This window comes from Excalfactoria chinensis, chromosome 1, assembly GCF_039878825.1.
Source record: "Excalfactoria chinensis isolate bCotChi1 chromosome 1, bCotChi1.hap2, whole genome shotgun sequence".
NCBI classification, from domain to species: domain Eukaryota; kingdom Metazoa; phylum Chordata; class Aves; order Galliformes; family Phasianidae; genus Excalfactoria; species Excalfactoria chinensis.
Window position 1 is genome coordinate 135,156,845 of NC_092825.1, and position 20,953 is coordinate 135,177,797.

The following is a 20,953-nucleotide window of genomic DNA, read 5'->3' on the forward strand; positions in this document are numbered from 1 at the left end:
ATCATAAGAATAAAGGAAAGCTTTTGACCCTATTGAGGGAAGGAATCATAGCCTTTTGACAACAAAGAATTGGAGGTGAAGATAAGTTTGAGGAACTCCAAGCCTACTAAGAAAATAACTGTAATGACAACTTCTGTCATCCTTGCATTGTCAGTTCTAAACTATTAACTATAAAAAGATGAGACACGCTAATAAGTATCCTGTAGTATTATTTTGGAAAAAGGTTTTGATATCTTTACATGGAAACTGTAAAAGGCAAATTAGAGAAGATGGGAGTTAACAAGAAAAAAAAATCGAATAATACAGTGGATAAGAAGGATAGGCTGAGGACAGTCTGGGACTGAGAAGTATGTTTCTAATAGTTGCTGAACTGCACAGAAACATGTAAGTAAAGAAGTTGGTTTAGATTAAAATAAAGAAATTATTTATTTATTGCAATAATTGCTGCAAATTGAGGGAATATAGGATAGAAAGGTCAGAAAGATGCTGAAATTTGCTGTTTTGGTTTTTCAGTGTGTGCTCTTTTTACTTCTGAGAAAAGCTTTATTCTTCACCATATTATTTTATAATTCACTCTTAGGTAAGAGGAAAGGTTTCTAAGTCAGGAAACTGGCTTGCTTTTTCTTTGTCCATTTTCTTTCTCATCAAAGTGACTCTCAGTCTTACCTGAGAGAATGAATTCCTCCATCAGTGATATTACTCATAGTGTTTGAGGATTACAGAACAATCCAAACCTACTGAAATCAACAAATTTCAGAATAAGCTCTTCAATATAATGGCTCTTGCTGAAAAGATCCCAAGGTATTTTTAGCTGACAAACTCCAGGTTTGTTTAAAGAAGGCATTACATTGGTGTGGAGTAACTATCTGATGTGAATATTTCTGAGCTTAACAGGGTTCTGAAAATAGTCAGTAAATCTTGTCTAAGACTGAACTGTAGCCAGTTCCAGGCAAGAAACAGGTAATACTTGCAGAGCTTCTGGAGAAACCCAAAGGAAAAGGAGCTCTCAGATCCAAAGATTTGTGCTGATTTTCTAGCTGTTATATTGTAACTGTGGAGTTACCATATAACTGCCCAGTTGGTCATCTATTCCTTGCAATGTTCCTCATAGGAAATTGAAAGCCACTTGTGAAAGATAATCCTGTAGCCTGTATAATTCATAATGAAATGTTGCCTAGCCTAAGCTGTATCTCTTCCAGTTTTCGGGTTGTTCTTTTCCCTGCCAAAATCTCCGAAACATTCTCTTTTTTATTTTTGCTGTTATCTTTTTTCATGTTTTCTGGTGGAACAACAGCACCACTAACTGTATTATTCACCTGTGTTATTTAATGAAAACAATGGGTTCTTGAATCTCCATATTAGACTGTTTTCAAACCATATGCAGCAATCACGCTTTATTGTAGAATGCAACCTTAGGCTTCTTATGAAATTAGTTTTTTCAGCTCATCTAAAAATAAAAGTTCAGAGGCTTTATGATCGATTAATTCTTTACTCTCTTAGATCATGATGCACAGATTACTCATCAGTTTTATAGTGTAATGTATCATGCTACTTATAAATATCTCATTACCTTTTCTATTAAGCATAACATGTATCAGAAATATAATTACTGAATGCATGCAGGATTTCTATTTCCCTTGGGAAAGGTAAAATTTCAGAATCATTGTAGTATCCCTGCCCTGGATGGCATACCAGGTTTCATGTGGGTTTCTGAGAGCCTCTTCTAAGCTCAGGACAGTAGTAAAATACACTCTAATCAGGGTGCTAGGCAAATATTCAGCTTGCCTTTTGACAAATCAATGTTATGTCATTCTTCATGAGATGCACTTCTTTTTCTCCTTGACTTCTGTTGTGAGTTAGAAGTTCAGTGAATATATTAAGAAAAAATAATGCTTTATTAGTAGGGCTTGTTCCCATGTGCAAGAACCACTTGATGGACTAGAAATGATGTCCTGTCAAAGGGATGATTTTATTTAATGTTTTTTGTTTGTTTGTTTGTTTGTTTTCTTGTTTTCAGTATGTTGAAATATCTTCTTTCTAGATGTTTATGTAGTCTTTTCAGAGCAACATTTTCAAAAGAATTATATTACCCATTGTTTGTATCCAGATGTCTATTTGTATGGACAGAACTAATGTCAGAGGTAACGCATTTACCTGGGGAAATCCTTTCTTTCCCTTGAAATAGCCGTGTTAGAGTTCTTTACAGCCTCAGAAATCTGTGATCTGTCTTGTCTATCACTAGCTGTCTGAAAGTTACATTCTTGAATTTCCTCATTAACTTATCAGTTCTAAGGGATTATCCGATCTGGTATTTTGTTTTCATCAGTGGCTACAGTTATCTGCTTGGGGAGAATATAAACAGGGACTAAACTTCCCCTGAGTACTTTCCTGTACTTTACTAGCTTCCAAATGTTTTCCACTCAGTCGACTTCCAGAGTCTGATGTCATTTTTGTGTATTTACTAACCCCCAGTGGGTGCTTCTACTGAGTATTTCTCTGTTCCTTCCTTGAGCATACTTATAATGTTAGTGTTCAAAACACTTCCTATTCTCAAGCTCCTTTTGTATGGTTCCCATTGCTCAGAGAACTACCTTGTTTCTTTGTGAATAAGCTCCTGGATTCAACTGATAACTTGTTTTTGTATTAAAAGAGGCAGCAAGCACTCTGTCTGCTTCCTTTTGCCATGGCATTCATGATTCCTTCTATAGAAGCTGTTCTTGCTGTTGATTTTACTCATAATTTCTTCCTGAATCTTTTCCAGTTCTCTAATATAACTTTTTTGAGATAAGGGGGTAAGAGCTACATGGGGGAGCCACATACTCGCAAACTTCCAGCTTGTTCTTTGTTTGATTTTCTGTTCTCTCCCCATAAACAGCTAACCATTTATTTTATGATTATTACTGAGTATTGAAATTGTCGTACTATGAAAGTAACAGTCATAATCAACAATGTTTGCATGACACACTGATAATCAGCTCAGAATCTACAATATTTTTCTATAGGAAGTTATGATGGATTTTTCCTGTGTGCACCGCTTCATGTTTTTCTGTGTTACATTTAATTACCTAGTCATCCAGTCTTAGAAAGCGCTTCTCAGTTTTGTCAGGCCCAATCGATCTGAGTTAATCAGTATCAGTACCACCTCAAACCCAAGGCATTCTTGAACTAGGAAACTCCAAACGCATTTAAGAACCCCAGATTATTACCAAGGGGTGACCTTCCTCTACTGAAAGTTTGTTCCAGTTACATAATTATCCCTTACATAATTCCTCTTTTTTAACCATTTATTTAACCCTCTTGCTGCCTAGTTTTTTTTGTTTGTTTGTTTTTTGGTTTTTTGTTGTTGTTGTTGTTTGTTTTTTGTTTTGCTAAGGGAAAGCTTTCATGAAAACTAAGAAGATTTTATGCACAAATAGTTGTATTCATGTATGTATTTATGCCTCCAAAGAAGCATAATCTCACTTCACAAAAGTAATATTGACTCTTGCCAGATTATATGTACATGGGTATCTGATCATTGCATTTGTTCTTATAGCTTCTACTAATGTGACCTACAGTCCTCATACTTGTATTGGACTATTGTATTTTCTATGTCCCCTAGAATGATCTTGCAAAACAGCTCATGTTTACCATATTCAATTGTTGCAGGAGCTTGTAGGGAGAGGTGCATTACTGCTAGAAACCTCATTTTATTCCTGACATCTAGAACTGCTCATTAAATGCCAGAAAGCTTGTACAGTTAATTAGACACTTTTAAGTAGCTGTAAAATGCGATATGTTAGTCAGAGTTCTCTTTTCATGAATCTCCCAAAAAAAGGATTTCAGAATGGAAATGGGCCTGGTTTATTTTCCAGTGAAAAGTAATACAAAGAATTTTCTTCTTTGCAATCCTATTCTCTCTAGGTTTTTCTTGTATTCTTTGGTCACAAGTTGGCCTTGCAGTTTTTGCCAAGCTTCTTGCTTGCAATATGTTTCAAGAGAGGTTTTGTATTTAGTTTTGATTCCTTTCACCATTTGCTCTTCAACCTCTGTTCTGGTCCCTCCCAGGTATGTCTTCACATTTAATGTGCCACAGCTTCTGTCTTCTGAGGGATACCTTCCTGCTTCTAATAACCTACCTTACCTATTGTTCAGTCTTGTTGATGTTTCCACCTTTTTTTTTAAAGTCTGTTTTAAAAATGTTCTGTGAAAGTGCTGCAGAGGTCCCTCAATAATTTTCATATTGTTTGCACGACTTAACTGTCATTGGACATTCCTAACTCTTAAATGGAGAAAATTTGAAGCACATCTATTTGGCCTTTGTTGTTCCAGTATCGATAGTGACTCTGCTTATATCTGCAGCCACAAATGTTAGCTACATTCAAATGTGCAGTTTTGAGCCAAGCTACGTGTGACAGAGAGATAAAAGCCAAAAGAGTTGTCCAACTTCATAGTTTGTCCTCAACTTTGCATCACAAAACTTTGATTTCTGTTATGTTCCTGTGAGAAATTTTCCAGCCTTCTTAAAGATGACTGAAGGCTCCTTCTATTCTTGCATTTCCTTCCCCTCCTGTCTCTAATCTCTCAATACATAGCAGCCAGTGCTGCCATTTTATCTGGGTGGCTGGTGAAATCTTATGCTCTTCCTACTGAGACTTTGAAGTTTAGTCCAAAAGTTCATTAGGTAGTTGAAGACAGAGCTTTTTAGCTGATAGGTCTTACAGAGAGAGGGGAATTAGAAATAGGCTGTCCTGGTGCTTGGTCCAGTAAACTAGTTTTTGAACGAGACAAATCCCATCTCAGTCATGGGCCAGTCATTCTCAAGCATGGAAGAGCAGTTCCAGGCACCTGAAGGATTCCAGAAGCCAGATTTTGAGAGCTTAAAATCTTAATTTTTTAGTGAAAAGTGATCCTTCTGTATATAAAGAGAGATGAATATACAAGGAGAGAGAAAAAGGATAAAAAACATATTTTTGTAGTTGAATCACTTTCATGAGTTTAGCATGTAAAAATAACTCAATTCCCTTTAATACAGAAGACAAGCATTATTAATTCAAGAGGCACAGTCCACTTGTATTGTTTTTTATAGTAGGAGTAACTTGTTTTGCATAACATATAAATCTTAATATTGGGCAATAGGTAAGTGATGAGTCTGGGACTACTTCTGTGAGACTGGAATATGCCATTTTTGTTGAAAAGATGTAGGGTGTAAACCATTTCTCATTTGAAAATGAGGTTAGCTAAGGCAACCCATGACTGCTGGTGAGCTATCTACAAATACATAGAAGATATTTCAGAGGCTGGTGTAAGTTATCAAGCTTATTTCTATTCTCTTATGTGTTAAAAGATAAAAATACAATTTATTTGTGAATGTCACAATAATGAAAGTCTTGCTTTGGTCAATTTTATGTTTTGTAGACATTTGATGGAGTTGCTATGTTACTGTCTGAGTTCTTTAATGCTAGGCTGGAAGTTGCTCCTTATGGGCTTCTTGGGTACAGAATGTGCTGTTTTGTTCTAGATCTTTTTTATGATCACACTTAGAGGAAATATTTAACTAGTGACAATTCTCAGCTTTGAAGTCACTTTTCAGTATATATGACCCTGTGGACTACATTTCATAAACAACATCACAGAGATTTTAATGATCAGTTTTTGCCTAACTTAGAAACTTTTATAATACATTTACTCTGTGAAAATATTAACTTTCCATTGATGCATCCATGTCTGTTTAACAACCCAGCAAAACTGCATGAAATCACAACTCCCACTGAAACCAAAATTATTCCTTAACTGTAGATTCATATACAAGCATTTGTATTTGTTCCATTTTATATCATGCAGATTTTTGCACTATAGTGTCTGAGCAGTTTTTGAAGAGCAGAAAGTATTCCAACTAGAATCTATTATATCTGTTCTTGTATCCTTTCCCTATGGGAAAAATGAAAGGAGTGGAGATGCTTTAAGTTAATAAAAAAAAATTCAAAGCTGAAAATAACTCTGGCACACAGATGTCCTTTGGTTACTCAGGAAATACACTCCACATACTTCTCCCTGGAAAAAAAATAAAATAATGTTTCTAGTGCAGACAAGCTTCACCCTCACTATAGAAAATTGCAGCGTATTACAGAAACAGTGCTATTGGCAGCATTGCTAATGCTGGCCTTTCAGTTAACCTTGGGTGAAACAATGACGTACCTTGAAGATATTATCTGAGACCTTGGACAAGGATAAATGCTATACAGAAAGTCAGTTCAGGAATCCAAAATAGATTTGCTTCCCAAACAGTAGAAAAAGTATTTTGAAGGAAGTGCTGCAACATTTTGAGCTCTTCAGTGTATTCTAGTTGCTGAAGACAGCGAACCAAACATGCTGTGTTGCCTTGCTCAACTCAGAGAGCTTCATTCGAATACATGATCAGTGCCCATTGGCACAAAATGGAGGACTTCATGTCAGTGCTGAAAAGCAATCCAACTGACAGACTGATGTCAGTACTTGCAGGTGCCTTTAGCAAAAGTATTATTTTGAGCTGACTTTTAGGTCTATCCTGATAAAATACCAGCTCTAATGCCATCCCCTGGCTAAATAGAAATACTAACCAGTTAAGAAATGAGATCCCATATTTTCCACCTAGAGGGATTATAATTTTTTTCTCGTATGGGGATTTCACGGCAGGTCCAGATATTAAAGCTAACAGAATAATTAGTTTCACACCTTCCCACATTCTACAGATGATCTAAATAAATAAACCCTACTCAAAGATCCATGCAGTTATCTTTTAATTCCTAATGTTGCTCCAAAGCCATATACCTATTGCTTTCATGGGGGTTGTTTGTGTATAACCATGGCTGAGATTTGCCCCGTAACACTGAATGTATCATCACTCTTTCTAATGTAGGTCAAGAGAAGAAATTAATGATGACATTGTGCTGCTTGTTCTGGCATTTCCCAGGAGCCTGTGTGGTCCCTAGTGATCGTCTTGAATCATTAATCAAAGGGTAACTGCACTGTACAGCCCACAATGTATTCTCAGCAGACACATGCATTGATGATGCTGCACCAAGAAAAAGGACTTAATTGCGTTGACAGTACAGTTTTTTCACAGTTTAGAGTGTTTATCAAAATTGTGCTTGTAGCATCTAAAAATACTGTAATTAATGCAGCTTTTGGCCTCTTCACACGCTGTTTTCTCTTTAGTTTCTTCTGTTAAAGAAGACAGCTGTTTGGTAGGAAAACAAATTCTTCTCTTTTCCTCCTTTCTCTCGCCTCCTGTTTTGTATTTGAGTGCATCAGTAGGAGGCTCACAGTTTGTTGTAAATGTTCATTCACAGTTTCTGCAGATTCTTACATTTGTATTCAAAAAGGCAGAATATTTCAAGATGTCCTTCACATCAAGCTACTCTTACTTTGCATCAGACATGCGTAATGCAGGATTCAGAGTTCAGAGGCTTCGCTTCACAAAGCAAAACTACAATCCTCATGGGAACAAAACCTTTTCCTCAGGGAAAATGTGAAAATTTGCATTAGTCATTTCCTCTTTCTTAAATTATCATCTTTCATTGCTAGTTTAAACATGGCCTGCAAGTATAATAAAGTAGAGTATAAACCAGAATAAACAAAACAGACCTTCTATGATCAGATATCTGATCTGTAAGAGAAGGTAAGGCATATGTTGGTTGGCCAGTGGAGTTACCAGGCAGCTGGGGTTTGCCTCCTGGGTAGGCCAGGATGAGGATCTTCTTTTCTCTGTTAGGTATTCAGGGCTGTGAAAACAGGGGAGGGCACAGAAGTGTGAGACTTGGCTTGTGTCATCAGCCACAGCTCCCATGCCAGGCAGCTGGCACATATGTATGAACCTGCAAGCCCCTGAGAAACCCATCTTGCTTAACTGCCAGCAGACTGAAGTAAAGGAGCTATAGATGTTGTTCTGTCTAGAGGACAGAAACAGGAGCAATGGAAATCTGTGATTAAAAGGCATCAAATTAAGTGAAAGAAGATATTGAAAAGGAGTCTTTTTGAGCAACAAGAAAAATGAGACATCACTTTGCTCTCACCTTTAGTGGAAAATATTACTATCATGACTCATTTTCATTATCCATCCACTACTGTTAACTACTGCGAAGTGCTTTGCTCCTTCAAAGGTTTTAAAATGTTCCAGGTGCTACATATTTCTTTGTAAGTCTTGTATTACAGTGAGGAAGGCTGTGTATGCAGCAGAGCTTTGCAAGGCTGAAATTTCACTAAAATTACTATTATTACTTCATAAACTGCAAGGGTAAAGCTCAAGTGGTTGCAGTATATGAAATCCTAAGGTTAAATAATGGACTTCATTGTAATTTTACAGTGGACTTCATACTTCTACTGCTGGTGTAGGACTTGCAGCTCTATTAGGACAGGAGCCTATTGAAAATCTTTATCATCTTCTGGCATAAAAGCCTGCACTGTGTGCACACTGTGAGGGCTTAAGATTGCAGAGGAGGTGGGAGGGAGCATCTCGAGCTCATCAGATGCTGTCTGAATGAAGATATTAAGGGGCAAACTGCCAGTATATGGCTACTTTACAATGAATGTAAGGAGATTATTTTCGAGTTTACTGGTCCAGGCTGCAGCCCGAGAGACCCAGTATGGGGATATACAACAGTTCAAACAGAGCCTGTTGAGCAGCACCAGACCTGGAAGAAACCAACACATACATCCTGCACCCACTTCAGCCTCTGGGCACCTTTTCACCTTCAGTGAAGACTGGATGGGTTTGAAAATGAGCAACAAATCCCATAATCAACCAGACTACAAAACAATCAAAACCAAACACACAGACATGAATTATTCACATTAGCAACTGTTCTGGTAAATAAGGGCTGTGGAAAAAAGTGCAACCAAAAAGTGTTTGAATGGGCATTTGGAGTCCAAAAGAACAGTGTCCTCATTATCTCCATAATGAGGACAGATCTGCCCCTTCTTTCCTTCAGACTGTTCCCTGTTGCCTCCTGGCTTTCAGTGATTTATAGGGCAAGTAAAGAGAAACATTCCATGCTGTTTTGTAACGGTGTAATTTTTGTTCTTGGTTAATCTCAGTTAAAAATGGTTTTATTTCTTTATTATTATTATTATTATTATTTATATATATCCTAGGATAAACCATTTTATCTAGGAAAAAAAAATCTACATTTGTGAAATCTGAATTATGAATACTTAATGTTTCATTTTCTCCCTCTGTATATTGAAGGATAATTCTTACCCTCACAATAAGAGCCAGGCCAGTATGAATTAATAACATATGCAGAACACTGAAAAATGAAATAAGGTATAATTAACGAATAAAATATCTTTTCTTTTTTTTTTTTTTTTTTTTTTTTTTGTGAAAAAATTAATGCAAGTAATTATTTTAAATATGATCTTTATATGATAGTGGCTGTCATAACAGTAGAAATACTCAATCGACATTCAGTGTACTTAAACCTGTTGATCTCCTTCAGTACCTTAAAGCAGAATTTTCATAGGATGAAACCACTTGAACATTTCTGCAAGGTAGTCTTATATATATATGAATATATATGTATTTGATTATTTGGGTTCTGAGCTTCTATATGCCTGCAGAGTAATTTGATTTTATGTTTTGAACAGAAGGTGCTACTTTCTTCTCCAGTACAAACTCTTGTCTTTGATGTGGTGCCACAAGGAGTAGAATAAACATAATGCAATTGGATTGTGAGCCTTAAAACCACTGAGGAAGCATGGTCTCCCTAGACTTGATGTGTCAGCTTGTCCTGGAATCTCTTTCCATTCATTACCAAGACAACATTAAGCTGTAATGATGCCACTGCTGCTAAAATTGCATCAGGAGTTCCTTTTGAAGAAGGTGAAAAAGCACTGAGAACATATTCTGTACCTGATACTGTTGGAACCAACAATGGTCTCTGCATTGCAAGATTTTTTCAATGTATAATATAACTTGGGGAATGATGGTTGCACCTTATGAGTTCTCCTTTGTCTCTGTTATAGAAGACTACAGATGAAAAAATTCTTTTGTAATTTAAAATTATTTTCTGTCTTCAGAAACGGTAGCAGTCTGAGCTGTTAGATGAATAGAGATAGGGTAAACCCTTACTTCACAAGGAGCTGTTTTGAATTATGACTGTAAGCTGCCGTTGAGGTTTTTCAGCCTTTCAAAGAGTCTGTCATAATGGATGAGCGTAAGGACATTAGAAAGCACTTTTACACGCTGATGCTGGGAGATGCTGGCTTTCTTCTCTCCACATCATTCACAGCTTCATTTATTTCTTAGCAATAGGAATACTGTAATGCCATGTCACTGCAGTGATGTTTCAAATGTCTTCAGACAGAGAAAACACAACAAAAACAGCAACAAAATACATTGGCAATACAGTTACTCCCTTAAAGAAGCAAGTGGGAAAGACATCTGAAAGCAAACTAAATGTTTGGCTCGGATCAACCTGAAAAAAACTGGTTACAGTTTGTTCAATGTAAGGTGATATCTCCATACAGGCAATCTTAACTATTTATTCTACCCTTGAGCTTTCTGTGATTCATCAATTCACAGAGCCTCTGATAAAAGTCATCAACTATAAAAATATGCAGGAGCAAAATATAAGCTTATGTTCAGCTTTCACTCTCATTTTATTACTAGATGTCTTCATGTAGTCTGGCTTTTGTCCTATGCTATTTTTAAAATGCTTAGTAATATGAAATGCTAAAATGAAGGTGCTATTAATAATTTTAAAACTCTACAGTTATACTAATACTACAGATCCAAAAATGCTACTGCTTAGATGGAGTTTGGGTTGTGACTCCACAGGAAACACTTCTGGGGAAGAAGAAACGAGGGTAATCTGCAAACAGTTCCCATCAAGTAGCTCCACTTGCTTTATAAAAAGCCAAATTGTTGTTTTCAATAACCGACTGCTGCACAATCCATCTGATATCAGAGCCTAGTGAAAAAGTGATCTAGGTCTGCTGTCTGTTATAATGAAAAAAAGAAGTCTAGAAAATTGATCTTTTCATGAGATGTTTATATAAGTACTTTGGAGAAAGGAGTTTTAACCAATTTGCTATATAAAATTTTAGTCTGTTCCTGCTCTTAGAGAGTAATTCTTAGTGATATTTCAGTTGTCAGTAGACTTGAAATGTTGAAAAGGCTTTGTTCCACATTTAATTTTTACTCTAAGCAGTCACAGGAGTCAGGAACACTGCTGTCTAGTTCCTTATTATTCTAACACAAAAATTTTGTGTTTATATGTGAATGACATAGAGACTTCTTTATTTATCAAGGATGTAGAGACAGCTGAACAGTATATACAGCAGCACCTGTGGTATTTAATTTCCTCATGACATTATACCTTCCTTCATTGGGCAAATGTGAAATTGAGGAATTTCATGTGGCAAATGAGGAATTTTGTTTCTTCAGAAGAAAAAAAGAAAACATATAAAAACAAACAAACAAACAAACAAACAAACTTTTTATCATCCTAGAAAGGAGAGCTGTATTGAGTGCTGGGGCCAATGACTGGAAACCACTTTGGTCCTTATATTCCTGTGGCCAGACATTTGGGCATTTTAATAGTTGGTGCTGTTTGTGGAATTGGTGTTTAGTGCCCTGAAATTCAAACTGCACATCTCCCCATCGTTTTTTTATACATTGTTAAATAGTATAATCTGGGTCATTGAACTAACACTCCATCATCCATAGGAGTAATAATAGTGGGTCATAATCTTCCCCTGGCCTCAGCTGGGTGTTCACAATGTTTCTGTGTGTTTGGGTTAGATTTTGTTATTAATACAAGTGTGTTAATCTTTCCATGCTCTAATTTATCTTGAGCATGCTTGTGTAGAATCTTCTCTTGATGCCCACTGTGTGGTGTTTCAAGTATTTCTGAGGCTTCATTGCAGATCACCAATGTCTGATCAGGATTTTTATGGAATGTCTATTTCTGTATCACTCCCATAATTATTTTTTTTTATTTTATTTTTTATTTTTATTTTTTAAGAAGGGTATGGAATTAAGTCGTTTCCTAATTTGAAACCAATGCATAAAATGTGATTTTTTCCTTATGTTGCTGAACAAATTTCCACTACCCTGCTCTTTAGACTTGCCAGCAGGTGTGTCCCCTGGGCATCCAGCATGACTCAAAACATTTACAGGTTCAGACTCTGTTAATGTGATAATTTTTTCCATTACATTTACAGCTATCCCAGAAGATAGTAGGTACTATTACTTATCCCCTGGCTGGTTGTACCTTAACTTAATAATGGCTTCCCAAGGTAGTGGACATGCCCTGTGCTGAAGTTCAACTTCAGCCTGTTGTGCTGAAGGTGTTGTTTTCATTTTGGCAGAGATCATCAGTACTGGTTTCATAGCCTAACTCTTGGGATTCCCCCCTTCAGATTCTGTACCAACTTACAGATAAAGGCTGTAAGTGGTTTCTTATTCTGTTGGCTGTATCATCTCTCAGGCTCTCCATTTGTGTCTTCAAAACTTATCATTGTCCCAGTTCAAACTCCTCATGACTCATCCAGAATAATAACTGCACATATTTATTTTACTGTTGTATTTATTTATCTTCTCTTTTTTGTGAGGGTTCCTTAAGCTTTCGTTCTTCCTGGAGAATCTTCCCATCCTTCCCAGTCTGCCCTTTCTGGTCTACCTGGATTTCATTAGTGGGTTTCAGAGGTCTCATATTCACTTGAAATCAGAAAGTGAATCCTCCAGTGCTAATATAATATCATAACTACAGACTCCTCTTAAACACAAGCTCAGCAACTATAGTCAATAACAGTTTTCTAACAGTATGTAATTCTGGACACATTTGGTTTTTGTTCTTCCAAATGAAGCTCTACAAGCATGAAATCAGCTGCCTTAACAGATTATAACGCTAGCTTCAACCACTGTAATGGCTGCCATTTCTGGGATTTCAGTATTAAAAGTGGCCTATTTGGTGGCTACACAGGATGCCTTAGCCATGCAATTTTGATTTAGTATTAGTAAAACTAAGTTGTGCTTTTTAGGTTGGAAGCACCCTTGCATAGATATTTATCTTCAAATGTCCCAGTTATTTAGCTAAAGATCAAAACTGGGTTGGAGGTAATTGTATTTCAGTGATCACTGTCTTGCTATCTTCTCTCATTTGTGCTTTTCCCTGCCCTGCTGTTTTCACTGGTACTTGTCTTCCTGGTTTGTACCCCTATCCCTCATAATTCAAAGGGCCATAAACTTCAGGGTGAGTGCTTGGCTGAGGAAAACTTACTTTCACAAGGAGTAGGCTCAGTTGAACTTGATCATCCCAGTGTCTCTGTGTGTGAGGACTGCCTCAGGATCCCATTATGCTAACTGTCATATTATTTGTACTGCAGTCACTTCTGTTTAACATCTCATTTATCTTCTTGTAGAAGTCCTGCTTCTCAGCCTCTTGCCTTCCCTCCTATGTTTTCTCCAGCACCACTGTTACAGCTGCCCTAGCTTGATCAAACTAATATTTGGCTCTTTGTGTTCTCTCGTTGCTTTACATCTGTATTTTCTCAGTCTTTGCTTCCACCCACACCATCCCCTCATAGCTGCAGATGTTTTTCCCCTCTGCAATCAACATACATTCCTCGGCCTTGTCCCTGCTAGTGAGACCTCCACAGCACTTGTTGTCTTCCCCTAATGCACTGCTCTTATCTTCACGTGCTCTCTTGTGCTGCTGCACACTGTCCAACATTCTTCTAGCCCAGACTGCTGTCCCCATTAACTCCTTCTTTTCCACTTTTTCTATTGTCTTTAAAACATCATATAACTTTACAAAAAAAGGCTTTTTAAAGGCTTCAGATGTACAGGGACCAGGATCCTTAGTTTTTTTATTGTTTGTTTGTTGGTTTGCTTGTTTTGTCCATGCTCTTTCCAAAGTAGATTTTGTAGTGTCCTTCAGTGGTCAACAATACTCACCAATGGGCTTGAAAACTCTTCCATGTCCTGCCTTGTGATCCACAGGTTATGACCTTTTACCATCCTTGTATTCAAGTGCTCTTGTTCACAGTATATGACAATGATACAATTTCTATTTCTGCTCCACTCAGACTCTCACATTCTTGCTCTTATAGCCTTGGCTTGTTGAGCTGCCTGCATTCTCCATCAGTCTGTTACACACACAATAAAACAACGCCTTGTGCTGCTTTCACAAGAGAACAGAGCTGACTTTGTTTCTAATCAAAGTTGGAAAATTCTGATAATAAAAGTATTGTACTAGGCAATACTTGGGGGCATCAAAATGTGTATTAACATATGCAAACTTGCACGGAGAAGTCAAGCAAAGGGGAATCAGTCCTTGTCTGGATATTCACATGGTAGGTGGACTCTTCTGTCCAGTAGTGTTACTGGGGTGTCTCTGTACTTTTCTATGTCCACGTTTTTCTTTACCAGTTTCATGGGAAGGCATGCTATATCTAATATGAATGAGCTTTGTTTTGTACAATTTACTTTGCAGACATTGTTGCATGAATACAACTATATCATGTATCAGCAAAATTTTGTTTTGGGGGGGTGCTTTAGTTTTACAGCAGCTTTGCAACCTACTCATATTGCAAAGCATTTAGTTCCACTAATCTGCTAAGCTCCTGAAAATCCATGGCAGTTGCTTTCTGCAGCAGAAATAGTCATGGTCAGCCATAGCGACCAGTATTTTCTATACTGGATACTTCATACTTCTGGCAAACCTTGGCTGTAGCTGAAGTGGTTTGTGGATATTCTTTCAGTTGTATCAAGAGGATTACAATTGCATTTCTTACTTGAGGCCTCAGGAGATGAACAAGTCTGTCAAGTCACTGAAATTGTTAGGAAGTTACATTCTGGAAGTTACATGCTTCACTTAGCAGAAAAAAAAAAAAAAAAAAAAAAAAAAAAAGTTTGAAAAGTTTGATAATGGAACCTGCAGCAAATAAAAAGGTCCCAAAGAAACCCTTCGGGTTTTCTTTGTTTTGCAGTGAGAAGGTTTTTTCCAGTGAATCTGGAGTGGGGTTTTCTGGTTTTCTCTTGATCACAAGCCCAATGAAGGGTCTGGTCATGAGTGTTGGCTACAGAAAATTAAATTTTATTGCGTGGCTTTTTTTTTTTTTTTTTTCCTTTAGAAGGCTATGGTTACAAGATGCTTATGACTAGGCACAGACAGATCACAGTGTGAGAGATTACATTTTTATCTTAATTCTTCCTTTATGAATCTTGTTTTCCTCTGGATCTACATGTGGATTCTATTCTATAAAAGGATTATATTAATGGATTCACACTGAAAATGACTGATAATTTTTAGGATTTATCATATGCATAAATACACATGTCTAGCAACATGACTGAGTTGTTTCTCCTTCTAGTCAACCTATGCACTTTCAACAAGATGCTTAAACACAAATGAATATTAAGACTGAGAAGAGAGGATTTGATTCCTAGACATCTCATACTCTTGTTGGATTTTTATATAAAAATCTGAGAGTGAAAGGTATTTTCTTCATGCACCAAACTTCCTTATGCCAGTAACTCAGAGTAGCGCAAGCAGCCAAGATTGTATGTGTTGTAATGAAAAATGAAATCTGCTATTAAAGTTGACCACACTATTCCTTTCCTTTGAACTTGCAAGAACAAACAAGCAGAAACCTTATGAACAGTACCCAACAAATAACAAAAACCAACTAACTCATACCCACACACATCAACCATCGACACCAAATCATTACAGAAAATAAGGGGTATATGTTTCCTGGTTTTGGTAGCCAGCAGCCTGTTACTTTTCATATTTTAATCACAGAAAAAGGTTTATTTTATTTTATTTTATTTTATTTTATTTTATTTTATTTTATTTTATTTTATTTTATTTTATTTTATTTTATTTTATTTTATTTTATTTTATTTTATTTTATTTTATTTTTTTCCCTGAAGGGTGTTACTTTCAAAGTACAAGACATACATAATCTGCTGCGTTATACAAAAAACCTTTGGCTTTGAACCATTGCATTTTTAAATACAAACTTACCAGTACATGAAGGGCTTTAGTACAAGGGCATAGGTTGTGTTGACAGTGAATGAGAAACATGAACTTAGTTCTCTGCTTTTAATCTTTTGTGAATGTTGAATGGATTATCAATTTCTTGAACTGGACTGGAAGACAAAAATATATAATTTGGAAAGTCTAAATAGAGGGCTCAAAGAGTCTGAAAGGGGAAAGCATACAAAATGTTCCTTCTTAACAGTCTGTGCTTTCTTTTGGTAGTGTTTGTGCTCTTGGTACAAAGAAAACAACATTTAGTTTTATGTCAATAAAATTTCATATGATGAGTCAGCTTTAGGTTTGCAAATATTAGTCATCATCCTTGTTGAAAAAATACCATTGAACTTGATAAATTATATGTATATTAGAACGATAATAAATTGGATTTATAGGTTTTGCTTTGAAGAATACTTGATATCTTTGATTAATATGTCCTATCTCATTGTATTATAGCAAATTCAGTGTTTCTCTGAGAACAATAAAATGTTAGTAAGGAATCGCTTTCTTTGCAGATGCTGCTAGATAAGGTTAGGTAGAGGCATGTACCATGAAGAATATCATTGTTTTGCAAAGTGGTAGGTGTGAAGTCATTTAACAATCATTGAAGGCTGATGTAAAACAATAAGACAAAAATATTTGCAGTCTAGATTGTTTTCATCTTGATCACATTCAAATTAAACATAAAAACTGCTTAAAAATGGACTGTAATTTAACCATTACCCAAATATTTTTAATTTTCTATATAAATGAGAATATGCACTTACACAGACAACATATACTATGACTTAAAAATAAATAAATAAATAAATAAATAATGTACAGCTGCACATCTAATAAATGTGTTGTGAACCCTTCATCACTGATTGTGCTGCTGCCATCGTTGTCTTTGATGATTGGAAGAACTATGACTTGAACGACTTAAATAAATATTTAATATTTTCCTCTTTAAAAAATAACCTTTAATCCCACAATTTATTTTTCCCAACTTCTTTTGTTTTGTTTTGTTATTTATTTTTCCATTTATGCTTCTTTGCATGAATAGCAATTTATTTATTTATTTATTTATTTATTTATTTATTTTTCACTGTTCATTCAAGGCAATTTTATAGCACCCTCAACCTATCAAGGGCTATCCTTAAGATGAATAGGCATCCCGGAGCATAGGAGAAAACAGGGTACAGAATGGGAAAAAAGAAAGCTTTCAATAAATGAGGGAAGTGTAAACTAAAAAATCCTGAAAAGATATTTGTACTCTTATTAAAAAGATAGTAATAAATCACACTCAAGTGCTGTAGCTCTAGTTTCATTTAATGCTTGTTCTGCATTGATCAAAACATATTAATTTAAACACACTATTGTTTCTACTGCTGAATTACTATTAAAAGTGAAAGAATTGAATGACAACTTTGCGAAATGACCCAAGTGTTCTTTAATGGAAGTGTAAAAATAAATCTTGACTATAGGTAGAAACTCTGCCCAGTATGTTTGTGTTCTGTTCAAGTCTTTTATACTATCTCACATAAACTTTTCTCCTCCTCAGGTGCTGTATATTTTATTCAAAGGTATCTAGCAATAGCCAGCTTTCCACCCTTCTCATCCACATATCATCTAGAAAGGGAGACATTTAATTTGTCTCTCAGCAAATAGAACCCCAAATCAAGTACCTGAAGAAAAAAAAAGGCAGCTTATTACAGCTTTTGTGAAGGAATACTTTGCTTCATATTTGTTAAGGCTTAATTTAAAAATAAAACAAAACAAAAACCCAAATGACAACAACAACAACAACAGAAAATTTATGAACAGAAATAAACAAGCAAGAAAAACACCAGAACATAGCACTCCATTGCAACTTCAATATTTTACCATACTTTGAGCCCAATATAAAAGTAATGTTAAGAATATCTACGTCAATAACTGAGTCTTTACATGTGAACTCCTTAGCTGGGGCAGGTGCAGGTGGCAGTCCCACCAACCCTATGAGGAGCATCCTAGACATTTATATAGATTTTACTCCTTTGAACCCTTATTCACAGTATTTCTCTTTTCTTAAAGTTGACCTTATTTAATCTATTCAACTTTCTTTTCCTTTCTTCCTACTACTCTCTGTTTTCTCATTTCGTATACACATATTTACCATTTTTGTACCCTACTAGAGCCAGCTGGAAGGGTGTTTCTGGAATCACAGATCCATTTGGATTGGAAGGGACCTCTAAAGGTCATCTGGTTCAATTCCTCTGCAATGAACAGGAACACCTACAGCTAGACCAGGTTGCTCAGAAAACTATCCATCCTGACCTTGAATGTCTCTAAGGAGGGAGAATCCACCACCTCTCTGGGCAACCTACTCCAGCGCCTCACCACCCTTATTGTGAAAAGCCTCTTCCTTATATCCAATCTAAACCTCCCCTCTTTACTTTGGAAACATCTCCCTTTGTTTTATCACAAAAGATCCTGTTAGTAGACCCCTTCTTACTAATAGCCCTCCTTTAGATACTTCTGATGGTCCACTAGTAGGTCTCCCCAAAGCCTTCTCTTCTCTAGGCTGAACAGCCCCCAATTCCCTCAGCCATTTTCACAGGGGAGATGTTCCATCCCTTGGGTCATTTTTGTGGTTCTTCTCTGGATTCACTCCAAGATGTCCATGTCTCTCCTGTACTGAAGAGTCCACATCTGGATCCAGTACTCCAGGTGAGGTCTTGCCAGCACAGAGTAGAGGGACCGGATCACCTCCCCTGCCCTGCTGGCCATGCTGCTTTTGATGCAGCCCAGGACACTTTTGGTTTGCTGGGCTGTGAGGATGCATTGCTAGCTCATGTCTAGCTTACCATCCCCCACTATTCCCAAGTGCTTTTCAGCAGGGCTTTGATTGTATCACATCTCTCCCTAGTCTCATTTCTCTTCTCTGTGGTCAGAAGCCCATTTCCTTTGAGATTATCAGAGATCTCTATCTCTCAACGTTATTTTCCTTGTGGCAGCTCTGTAAAATATTCACTCAGTACACTTACATTAGCCACTGACACAGCTGTAGCTTGTTGAAAGCTAATTGGATATTACATTTACTAGTAACTGACCAGAATGCAGGTTAATTCTACTGCTGCTTAATCTTATACTTTTTCAGCCCATATATGAAGTTAAGAAGATATTTTTGTAATCCCTGCTATAACAATCTCTAATGCTATCTACTATAGGTTAAGCACCTGAGTTGTTGGTGAAGAGGTTAGCGACTATCCTGTTCTCAGAATAGAGAAAACAGCTGTGTCCTGTTTCTCTCAGTGACCAATGGTAACAAATTTTTGTTTTTAATTTAGCATTTCTTTTCCTGTCTTGCACACATACAATGTTTATAAACTATCTACAGTGGCTTTAAGAAATAGCATAAATTATTTTTTCACTAGCAATGTCAAATGTTAGCAACACTTTAGCAAAGAAGATATGAGACCTAAAATCTACCTAGTCACCTGGGACCATGTCAAAGTTCTCATTGCTGTCCAAGGTAAGCCTTGAAACTCTTATTCCTTTCAGTTTATCAAGATTACATTGTCATGACACAAAGCAAAAGAGAAATAAATTGGTCTTTCCATGCATTTCTCATGGGATTTCCATGGCACTATTTTTTCCAGTGCAGAAAGCACATCTTCAGTATTCTTATTTATTTACTATCTTGGTTTGTAAGTAAGTTCAAGCCAATCACTGGGGAAAAAACAAAACCACCACAAAAAAAAAAAAACAAACAAACAACAACAAAAAAAAAACAACAAAGACTGGACAAAAATAATGATATATTGTATGCTCATCCGTGCATCTATTTTGATTTTTTTTAGATTATAGCGTGGATGAACCAGGAGAACAGTATTTTGCCAGTAAGGAAAACATGCACCAGGCCATAATTCTGTAGAAAAAAAAGAAAAAAATAGCACTGGGAGATAGATTTTTTTTCAGAGTAAGTTAAAAAATGCAATTTATACCAGCTTATTATCCAAGGGACTGAAGCGTAATAGAAAACAGTCTCAGAAAAAAAAAAAAAAAAAAAAAATGTTTTCTCTTGTGATATTGTAATATACTATAAGGAAGTGAATGTTATTTTTTTTCCCCCTTGTCTTTTCTCTGAGTAAATATTGAAAATCTTTATAACATCTAATTTTGTTTTCCAAAACTGACTTTCATGGCATAAGTCTTGATGATATTTGCTAACTTTCATTAGAAATATTTTATGCTGTTACAAAGAAAAAAAAGATTGTCTTAGAAAATCATCATTTGAATCACACTTACTTATGGAGAGAACTCTTTGCTTGTACATGAATTAACGGTACTATTTATTTTCATTTGTATTTTCTTTTATGTGACTGGTTTCTTTTCGGAATCTCTAAGTATAAGGTTAACACATTTGCTTTGGTGTCGAGTCAGAAATTCCCTTACAGAGACTATTGTATGATATTTTCTAAGTTTAAATGTTGCTAATTACCATTACTTCATTTCAGCAAAAACTTGTGTTTATCAGCATGCATTAGAAATGAGAATTTTTATTTCAGTGCAGCTGAAATGAACTATCATACATTCTTCACAAATGGCTAGACATCTACTGAACACGGTAAATTAAGAAATAATTATAATATAAAGAACAAGAAGGTCTCAGGAGAGATAAAGAGCCCCTGAGAACAAGGCGATATTCTACTTTTGCAGAGACTAGGGAGAGTGCAAGGTGCCTCCTGGGAATGGCTTGACTCTGCTTCAGAATCGACAGCAAGCCTGAGCCTGTCACAGCTTACAGACAACCTGCAAGTCATACTGGGTTGGGCTTTTTGTTATTTTAATGGAATGCAGAGCTTCCCCAGGAGGGCTGCAGCATCATCCACCATCAGCTGTCACACTCGGAATATCTGCATACATTTGCTTTGCAAGGTTGTGCTTTATCTCCCCAGATGTATACCCCACATCACAGCTTTAAT

At 36.3% G+C, this 20,953-nt stretch overlaps 1 protein-coding gene and 1 long non-coding RNA gene across 4 annotated transcripts in view; both read left to right on the forward strand.

Annotated features, from left to right (window-relative positions):
- FGF14 (fibroblast growth factor 14) overlaps positions 1 to 20,953 on the forward strand; it is a 367,985-nt gene that overhangs the window by 132,472 nt on the left and 214,560 nt on the right. The window lies entirely within an intron of this gene.
- Positions 19,123 to 19,928, forward strand: LOC140247437 (uncharacterized). Its single transcript, XR_011902654.1, has 3 exons — positions 19,123 to 19,289; positions 19,403 to 19,500; positions 19,829 to 19,928. It is a non-coding gene; the product is annotated as an uncharacterized lncRNA (long non-coding RNA).